The sequence below is a fragment of the Leucoraja erinacea genome, chromosome 14 (assembly GCF_028641065.1).
Source record: "Leucoraja erinacea ecotype New England chromosome 14, Leri_hhj_1, whole genome shotgun sequence".
In the NCBI taxonomy this organism is placed as follows: Eukaryota; Metazoa; Chordata; class Chondrichthyes; order Rajiformes; family Rajidae; genus Leucoraja; species Leucoraja erinaceus.
Window position 1 is genome coordinate 33,824,436 of NC_073390.1, and position 11,018 is coordinate 33,835,453.

The following is an 11,018-nucleotide window of genomic DNA, read 5'->3' on the forward strand; positions in this document are numbered from 1 at the left end:
GCTTCTTGAAACTTAGGACTCTGAGGGGCCCGAAGAGGATAGATGCTGAGAAGACATTTCCCTTGTCAGAAATCTAGAGATGTGGGATATTAGATTAGATTCCTTTATTTGTCATTCAGACCTTTTGGTCTGAACGAAATGTTGTTGCCTGCAGTCATACATATAATAATAAACAACAAAACACACAATAAACACAAATTAACATCCACCACAGTGAGTTCACCATGCACCTCCTCACTGTGATAGAGGCAAAAGTCTTGAAGTCACTGTCTCTTCCCCTCCTTATTCTCCCTCTCCGCTGAGGCGATCCAGGCCTCCGATGTGTTTACCCCACCGGGCGATGTTAAGTCAGTCCCGCGGCTCAACTGAGCTCCGCGAACGGGCCGGTTCAAGCTCCGCGGCCCGGAGTGGTCGAAGCTGCCGAAGATGCTGCCCTCCAGTCCAGCGGATGCAGCTGTTGCCACGGGAGCTCGGTAAAAACAGGTCACCAACCTGTGACCTGCGAGCTCCCAACGACGTCGTCCACTGGCCCGCGGCCGAGCCCCGGATTCAGGTCGCTGCCGCCGGAACGCCGCCTCAGCCCCGAGTCGTGCTGCCGCCCGATATAGTTTTAGACCAGTGCTTCCCAACCCTTTTCATCCTATTTACCCCTGGCAACTTTAATAGGGCATAACAATGTTATTTCACTTATTTATGAACAACTAACGATGAACAGATACCAGTATACCAGAACCAAATGCAGTCAGTCAATGAGAAAAAATGTGTACAAATCCAGAATCAACAAATTTACTCCCTCGGTAGGCAAAATTTACCCCCTGGGAGTAAGTTTACCCCAGGTTGGGAACCCTTGTTTTAGACTAAGGGATTGTCTCCTTAAGATGCAGTTGAGGAAGAACCTCTTCTTTCAGAAAGTTGCCAATCCTTGGAATGTAGTACCCTCGAGACCTGGGGGGACTGAATCATTGATTATATTCAAAGATGTGGAAAGAATGGGCAAGTGGAGCAGAGGCCGAATTAGATCAATTATGAAAATATTGAATGGCAGAGAGGTTCAAGGAGGCAGAAAACCTAATTCTGCTTCTTCTACTTACATTCATTCCATGGGCCAACTATTTCTGGGAAATGATGGCTGTTCCAAGAGTTGAGAAGTTTAGGATACCCATGCAGACTTCTCGAGAGATCCCGCCAAAGATCTCCTGAGTGCATTGTGACATTATATTCCTAATGGAGTCCTGCATTGTGCACTGGCATCCTTCCATTACACCGGGGAATCTGTCTGATGTACCTGCCTCGGTTTATTCACTGACTCAGTGCCTTCTACTGTTGTATGGGTGCGAAACAGTGACACAGATCTGCTTCAGAATGTATGCTTTGTTTTCAATAGTTAAATTAGCAATTACTCACCCATTGGTCTGAGCTTACTATAAGTAGTGGCAGGTTGGGGTACTTCTAAAATTTCAAATAGGTCACTATGTCATAATCTTAGGGTTTGTTTAGCCCTGAAGATAAGAGCTGAATTTCTAGACAAATAAATCTGAATACTAAAAATCTATATGTCTAATTGATTTTTTAATGTTTTTCAAATGTTTGTGAATATAAGGGGCATTGTCACCAGGAAACACTGGAAATCACAGCTTTGAAATCAGTTTAGCTATCCACAATTCCCTTGTTAAATGCTTCTCATCTGTGGTGTTAAGGGGAATGCGTGTCTCTAATGGCTTCTGCTGGGATTCTGGTCTGAGTGACGTGCATAAATCTTTCACTGTTTGTCTCTTGTAGCTGAACCACTGGTCTTCACCCTCTGCGGACAAAGGAAGCGGAGAGAACCACGTTCATCACTGACCACAAGGGAGAAGACAGCAACGAGATTGTACTGTGCTGCCATAATAAACGTTCTCTTCTCTTGCAAGATGAGTCCTCAACACTGGCCTCTCAGCTCAACATCATTGGGAATGCTCCACACCTTCCAGGCAAGCTATGCTGTGAGAGCCACATATCTGGAACGATTACCCACAGCATCTGGCTTTGGCTGAGAATAACAACAACTATAATTAAATGCATGAGTCAACTGAAAGGACTCAATTCAACTCTGGGCATCTGATACGATGTCAGAGATCAACTTTCATCCTCTGTTACTGGAAGATACTGGCTCATCTATTAGTTTGGATATTAGGTTATGATTGCGTATAATTACATTGTACATCTCACAACAATTTAAGAAACTAACATTTATGTTTCTCAGAAAGAGTATAGTGGTTCTACCACACTTTTACAGTCATTTGAATCCTCTTTTTGGTTGTTTTAGCACAATGGTGCCTGCACTCTGAAACACAAACTTGTTTCCCTTATCTATCATTTCTGCAGCATTGTTTCATTTTTTTCATCTGACAAAAACCCTCAACAAAATCCAGAAAACTGCTTTTTCCTAAAATAAAGGTGTCCTTACGCTGAGACAGAAGATTACAGTGTAGTTGCACAAGTGCCAGCCAATGATTTTACATATCCCTACAGCTGTCTTTCCCATGCATTGACTTCTGTAATATAAAGAAAACTTGGCTTCATTTTATTGACATTAAAATTGAATTATCTTTCTCCCTGAAAGCAGTGGCTGCAAAATAATCAAACATGTTTCATGTTTCATGGCTGATTTGTTCTATAGCTCCATTAATTATTGATTGTATTCTTCATTATTTCAATTGGCATCCATAATCTTTGGGGGAAAAAGTAAGATCTAGATCTTCAGAACCCATATGTGAAAACGTATTTCCTAATTTCACTCCTACTCGACCTCAAGGATCATATTATGAATTGCCCATGAAAATGATGTTTCACTCTGCAGTATTTTTTGTTTAATCTTCTTCTTCTTCGAGTCCGTTGCAATCTCAGATGACGTTCTGCCAGTATCTGGCGCAGGTCACAGCTGGTCGGGTACCGGTTCAGCCAGGTCCTGGGGGCTGCACTGGGGGGCGTCGTCACACTCCAGTAGGTGGGACATTGTCTGTACTGCTCCCAGTACAGACAATTTTGTTTAATAAGAAACAGTGAGGTACAAACTTAAAGGGATTAAAAGGATCAACACTTGATGATCTAAAGTGGAATGCAAAGGCCGTGATGGCTGCTATTAACTGGCACTGTTATTGGGTGCTCTCATGTCTACAGGAGTGACAAATATATGCTATGTAATCTTTTCATTTTGGTTTGGCGCATGGCTTTTTGGAATGTACACAAACTGGTGATTGACTGACACCTTCTTGTAAATAAACCATTGAAATTAGGTCAATTTTGCTAAGTGCAGGGTTGGCTTTTTTCCAACGTGACATTTGCCAAAAAGGTCCTGGTGGCAATGGTCACCACAAACCTATATTTGTCCAACAAATTCTTTTGTCCTCATTTCCACCTTATATTTGTAAAGAGGTCAAAATACTTGATATAATTCTCACTTGATCTTAAGGGGCCGAATTAAATGAATTAATTTTTAATTGAAATATTTTCATATTGATTTTCAGAATAAAGTCAAGCATTCTGGTTAATTAGGAATGGGAGACCAAACATTATTTTTACATTGGAATCATTCCTTTGTAGTAAGCTTCAGAAAACAGAAATATTTGATTTGGTTCTAATGCCAGCAAGATGGTGAATGTTTAACGCTGTGCAAGTCAGTAACCATTTGATTGTTAAAGACTCCAAACCTTTATTGAGGTAGTGGGTTCAAATCCGGGTTCGGAAATGTGAACACATAGACCAGGGCTGCATGTTGGTGTGGTCCTGAGGAAGTTCATTTCAAATGGAGGTGCCATCTTTCAGACTGTAGCTCCTCTTTCTACTTATAAAAATGTAAAAGATCCCATGAAACAAATTTGATAGAAACCCCAAGAGTTCTTACCATTGAAACACTCAATATAATATTCCTTAACTGGTTAATATCACCTTGCTGTTTGTGGGACCCTGTCTGTTCAAACGCGCTGCTATGACTCCAACAGTTCGGCAGTGACTGCAGTTCATTAGCTGTAAAGCACTTAAAGAGCTGGGGAGATTTACAAATAGAAGTTTACTTTCTGTTGGCAAGCTGAAGAGGCAGAAACATTGAAATATAATTAACAATGCCATTTCAACTTAAATATATATTTTCTGGGAAGATTTACAGATGGAAGAGACTGGGTTAAGAAAAAATATTCAGGCAACTTTCAGTTCTTAGAACTTGATGCTCATGTGAATATTTCTGTGTGCAGCTCATCACTAAACAAACTGCTTTATGGATCGGTTCCAATGAAACCACTGAATGGACTATTTTATCTTCTTCAGGGCATTTTGCTTGAGGACTGGGTAATGAAGGATTAATTCTGCAATGCTTTATTTCCATCGCAGACTATCACTGGATAGAAATGCTTGCAGCAAAGCCAGTCTCATCTCTAGTTCATGTTGCCATTGAACAAGCATCATAAGAGTGCACCTCATGTATTTATCTGTAATTAACTTGCTACTTGGTACTGAAAAAAGAAAAGAAATACTTGAATTAAAGTGGTGCTTTTCACTATCAGAATATCCCAAAGTGCTTTGCAGCAATGAAGTGTGATCACGATAGTAATTTAAGAACAGTAACAATCCAATTTACCACAACAAGTTTTGACACTCAGTAAAGTATTTCTCTATTTCACTTACAATCACCATCTTCTCTCCATCTTCCTTGTCTCAATTCTCACTTCACCTGTTTCTTGATCTTCTCATTCTGTCTCTCACTATTTTTTAAACTTTGCTTCTCTCACTCATTCCAGCTTCTTGGAGATTATTTTTCACTCTCACTTGTGGTTTAAAATGGAGTTCAAACTCCAAGCTGAACACATGGATAAGTTGCAACCAGAAGAGTGTGCAACAGGGGAAAAATAATATTATGTTTGCAGATTTAAAGAGAGTTCCTTTTCCAGACATGCTCCTATCCTACATCTGCTGGAAATTAAGTACTTTAAACAATACCATTAACCTCTTGGAAAAGATCCATGCAGTTTCCATGAAAACCTCAGCGAATGGACTGCTAGATAATTTTTATTTTTCAAGTATGACGGCAGATTAAAATATTCTTGCCACATATTCCTAAGGCAGAGACGGTCTGGCAGTACAACACAGAGCAAAGTGGTAGCATGGAACATGGCATATCATATCTTGTGTACATTGCCCACATTATGCTAGGTTAAAATGTGCAGAATGGTCAGACCCTATGGGATTATTTTGTTTCCATATGACTATGGTTTGAGGTTAACTATATTTTGCCCATTCCATCCCAGTTTATAAGATAAATTACTGCCCTTCAAATTATTGTTGGCCACCATGCACCCATGCACAGACAGTTTCCCACTGTTGCCAGTGACAAACTGAGGCAGAAGGTTGATTTAAGATTTGCAAGGCCATGGAAGACTATCTTCTGTCAGGACTAGGGTACTTGCAACATAGTTTAAAATATAGCTTACTTTCAATGCAAAAGTTTGCAAACGAACCTCGGAATGCCAGAGAATGGAAAATTGTAATACCATAATGGCATCAATGGTGAATATGTTCACCCACAATCAATTTTGGCAGCTGTTTGTCAACATATAGAGCAGTGTTACAATTAATCACAGGGTACCGAGGCTGTAGATAAATACATACCCCTTGGTTTTACACATGGTTTTGTACATGATTTTGGAGAACTAATATTGAGTTGAGTCAGGCTATCATGGACTGGACCACACTTCTCTGCCAGGCATTTTGATAAGTCAAATAATATGTGTGCAATACAGGTCTACAAGAAAGTTTTAAATGAGAATGGAACATTTTTAGAGAGCATGAATTTTGTTGTACATTAATTCAAATGCTTGAACGCCAATTTTATTTTGTGCTGTTGTGCTTTGCTCTTTTAAGTGAATTTTAGAAATCTTGCAGATTTAGAATATACAAATTGAACTTTGTATTCATGGAATCTTCATTGTGTTTTGTTTCAATTACTTTTCCAAAGATATCTGACGATGTGGTCTAGACCTTTTCTTGAAAATTGGCTTAAAGACATTTTTTTTCAAGGTGTGATGTCCCCTTTGAGTATTTGTGTACAATGTATTGATGTTGTGCACATGTGATTGGTATATTTGTTGATTCAAAAAGTTGGGACCAAGGTATCATTTTTGTATAATTGCACAATGTACAGCTTTGTAAATGACTGTCCTGATAAGACAAAATAACCTGCATACAATTCAGAGTCACAATGGGTGTGTCGGTGAAGCAGACTCATCTTATTCTAAAATATTGGCAGTGACAAGTAAGAGTATCCATTTAGTCTATCCAATGGTTCCAATATCGGTAAGAAAGCCCTCTTTTTACATTAACAGTGCAATATGTTTTTAGAGGACTATTCTGAAAAGCAAAGACCTAATCAGAGTATGGATAGCACCAGTGGGGGCAGTGATTCTGTCGAGTAACAAAGCATGATTTTGCATTTGCAATTTACAGCACTTTGCACGGACATCTTCCGCAAATTGGAATTGTTTGAACTCAAAAGTGGACAATGGAGGCCTTGATCTCATTGCTGCCTGATGGAGCAGCGACAGGATGACTCATTGAGAAAAAGGCGGAGTGTCTGATTAACAATCTGCACAGCGATATATTCTTCCTCTGTTCATTTTATTTAATGATTACAATAGGAAAGGTGTGGAGGGCTAAAAAGATGGAAGATGCTTGGTTTGCACTGCCTTTTAATTTTAAGACTGATTTGGGAAATATTCCACTAACACTGTGACAATTGTGAAAGGAATGTCTGATAGCAAATGCCTTATCATGAAATACTGATCTACTTTAGAAATCCACCTTTTATATTTAACATTAAAATTGTGTGTTCATGGCTGACTTTTCACAAACAACCTGAAGTGCACTCTTTGCACAGCAGTTTAAATGAAAAAAAATCATGGCTTTAACATCAGCTTAAACTGATCATGAATTTCACAGCCGACATCACGAATGGTACCAACACCATCAGGTTAGATAAATTATCTCCTGGTGATGATTGTTTTTTTTTTTTAATGTTTATATTTTGAGTTATTGCAGAATTGCAATTTGAAAAATTGCTCAGTGGTTCAGTATAGTTTTACCAACCCTCCTTTCAGATGTAAACTTGTTTGTTCTGGCTAAGGCTGCTATCCCACCCAAACTCCACACTGCTCCCTTCGCCTGCACCCCATGCAATATTCTCATACCACAAGAATACTATTCACCTCGATATTAGATATAACAGAGAAAGCAAACTTTTGGAATGTATATTCAATGAGTTGTTTTTGTACCGTAACTGGATGTTTTAGTAACTAAATTAATATTTCAGACTTTCATTGAAACTTTGGTAAAATGGTTAATGGCTTTCATAAAATTTTATCTGAAACAGTTATTTGATATGGCTGTGATTTTACTCTTTTTTTATTTGATGAATGTCAAGTTATTTCTGCAACTGGGAAATATGCATGTACAACATGTTTTAGAATACTTTTAAGTAAACAGTAAATATAACAGAGATGTGTCGTGCTTCCTGTTTGTGTTGGGGAGGACAGGTTTAGCAAACCAACCAAGGCTATTTTATAGATCCACTGCCATGAAATGCTTTGTTTTTGGCTGGCCTGTGAGTGATGCCAAGGAATGTGGAAAAGTCCAACAGCAATCTTCATAGGACTCCTTACGGAGTTTCCAATATGGACGCAATGGGCATATCCTATGCAGCATCTGATGTCCAATGTCCCAGCTTCTGTCCCAATATGCCTTGACAAAGAGCCCAAAGCACAGAGTCCATGTACATTTTCACTAATTATATAGGATATGTCTTGTATGCACAATGCATGTGCACTATCAGCTGGTATGGCACAGGTAGTTTAAAAACGCAGTAGCTATGAAATTAAACCCTGTGGTATCTTCTGTTTCAGCTTACGGTGTTAATTTAGTTTCATATTCATGTCTGTTGTGCATAGAATATAGTACAGTACAGGAACAGGCCCTTCAGCCCACAAAGTCTGTGCTGAACATGATGCTGAACTAATACCTTGCTAAACTAATTTCATCTGCCTACACATGATCCATGCACCTCCATTTCCTGCAAATCAGCATGGATATTTAAAAGCCTCTCAAACACCCTATTGTACCTGGCTGTATCCTGCTGTATACTTTGGCAGCCTTTTTCACAGTCCATAACCCCAGCAATAGACTCATAGAATCATATAGCATGAAGCAGACCTTTGGCCCAATTTGCCTATGCCGGCCAGGATGCCCATCTACCCTGGTCCCACCTGCCCACATTTAGCCCACATCCCTCTAAATCCTTTCCTATCCAGGTATCTGTCCAAGTGACTTTTAACTGTTGTTATAGTACTTGACTCAACTGCCTCCTGTGGCAGCAATTTCCATATGCCCACTGTGTGAAAAAGTTGCCCCTCAGGTTCCTATTAAATCTTTCCCCTCTCAGCAATCTTGTTGTTGATGAACATATTTTTTACACATCTCACTCTGACTGGCACCATGGGAAGGATGATGGCATAAACAACATACATACATGCTGACTACACAGCCCAATCCTCTTGTCCTGATGATTTGACGCTATGCATGGGGATTCCATCAATTACCATCAATTGATATCAATCAATTAGATCAATATTGTATATATCAATCCAAATATAGGATTTCATAAGATCATGTGATAGGAGCAGAATTAGGTCATTTGGTCCATCAAGTCTACTCCGCCATTCAATCATAGCTGATCTATCATATAACCATATAACAATTACAGCACGGAAACAGGCCATCTCGGCCCTACAAGTCTGTGCCGAACAACTTTTTTTCCCTTAGTCCCACCTGCCTGCACTCATACCATAACTCTCCATTCCCTTCTCATCCATATGCCTATCCAATTTATTTTTAAATGAAACCAACAAACCTGCCTCCACCACTTCCACTGGAAGCTCATTCCACACCGCTACCACTCTCTGAGTAAAGAAGTTCCCCCTCATGTTACCCCTAAACTTCTGTCCCTTAATTCTCAAGTCATGTCCTCTTGTTTGAATCTTCCCTATTCTCAAAGGGAAAAGCCTGTCCACATCAACTCTGTCTATCCCTCTCATCATTTTAAAGACCTCTATCAAGTTCCCCCTTAACCTTCTGCGCTCCAGAGAATAAAGTCCTAACTTATTCAACCTATCTCTGTAACTTAGTTGTTGAAACCCAGGCAACATTCTAGTAAATCTCCTCTGTACTCTCTCTATTTTGTTGACATCCTTCCTATAATTTGGCGACCAAAATTGTACACCATACTCCAGATTTGGCCTCACCAATGCCTTGTACAATTTTAACATTACATCCCAGCTTCTATACTCATATTCTATCTCTCCCTCCTAACCCCATTCTCCTGTCCTCTCCCCATAACATCTGACACTCATACAAATCAAGAATCTATCTATCTCTGCCTTAAATATATCCACTGACTTTGCCTCCATCGTCTTCTGTGGCAAAGAATTCCACAGATTCACCACCCAAAGAAATTCCTTCTCATCTCCTTACTAAAAGAATGTTATTTAATTCTGAGGCTGTGACCTCTAGTCTTAAACTCTCCCACTAGTGGAATCATCCTCTACACATCCACTCTATCCATGTCTTTCACTATTCTGTACGTATCAATGAGGTTCCTCCTCATTCTTCTAAACTCCAGCGAGTACAGGCCCAGTGCTGTCAAACGCTCATCATATGTTAACCTACTCATTCCTGGGATCATTCTTGCAAACCTCCTCTGGACCCTCTCAAGTTTGAAAAACTTCCACTTCCCACAATTATTATATTTAACAGGTTCATGCCTAGCTTTCAGATTTAGTCACAGCACAGAAACAAGCCATTACGTCCCCAGCTCACACTGACCTCATGCACACTTACACTAATCCAATGTGAATCCCTTTTTAGAATTTTCCCCACATTCGCTTCAACGCCTCAAGATTTTACCATTCATTTGCACTTGAGGGGCAATTTACAATGGCCAATTAACTTTACACTGTGCCTTTGGAACCTGGGGAAAAAACCAGAGCAAGTGGAAGATGCTCATGTGGTCAGGGAAAATATACAAACTTAGCACAGAGTGAACCTGAGGTCAGGATTGAGCCCATGCAACTGGAGTTATGATGTAACATTTGCTGACCCACTTTGCAGCACTTGTTGGTGAAAGTGAAGGGAAAGTGCTGCAGGTGTTTGTGCTTTGAACGAGTAAGAAACATTTCTGGAGTCTTCAGGGATTGGTATTGAAGAGGCCTGGATTCTTTTATAACTATGGTATTTTATTACAACTGGTTGTTGCTAACCGTTAGGTTCAATGGTCGACATTCCTCAGGAACTTCAGCATACAGGACAAGAGAAGTGTTTCCACTGAGAAGAGCACCCTGCCAGTGTAAATATGCTCTTCTCAAGCTTACCCCCTAGTCTAGTTCAGTCAAAAACCACTGAGTCAAGCACTGGAACAACTAATCTTTATTTTTAGATTGAACAGCAAATTCCCCTATACGATACCTAAACCACCGCGGGTTCGATCCTTGCATCTGCCTGACCAAGCCCTTCATCTTGATGTAAGATGGAGCCACCTTTTATACGCCCACGAACTTTGATGGGCCAAACTTCATAGGGGTGGTCCCTTTACAATCCAATCAAACATATTAATTACATCAGTACATTATTGACAGTTCCCCAAACCAATTACAAAATCTCCTATGCATTGATTCTAGGAGAAGCTTCTGGAAGGAAGCCAACTTAACTGAATAATGCAACATTTACCCTGGAATTCAAACAAACCTGCCAGGGCTTAACACTTTGGCCAATCAACAAACAGCAGGGTAATGGACTCGCAACATTATTTACACTATTTACAATGCTTTTGCAGTAATTCAATCAACTTAATGCATATATACTACTTTAGAGGTCCTCTGCAAAACTCTCATTCTGTCAACTGAAGAGATACTCATACATCTCTTATCTGCAACATTGATCTGGGT

General features: G+C 39.9%; 1 protein-coding gene across 2 annotated transcripts in view; it reads left to right on the forward strand.

Annotated features, from left to right (window-relative positions):
• The window catches only part of amer3 (APC membrane recruitment protein 3), a 93,403-nt gene extending 82,715 nt beyond the window's left edge, over positions 1-10,688 (forward strand). For both annotated transcript variants that reach the window (XM_055646148.1, XM_055646147.1), the window contains one exon: positions 1,780-10,688. The gene's annotated coding sequence lies outside the window, so the exon portion shown is untranslated. The remainder of the gene's footprint in view (positions 1-1,779) is intronic.
• The last annotated feature ends 330 nt before the right edge of the window (positions 10,689-11,018 follow it).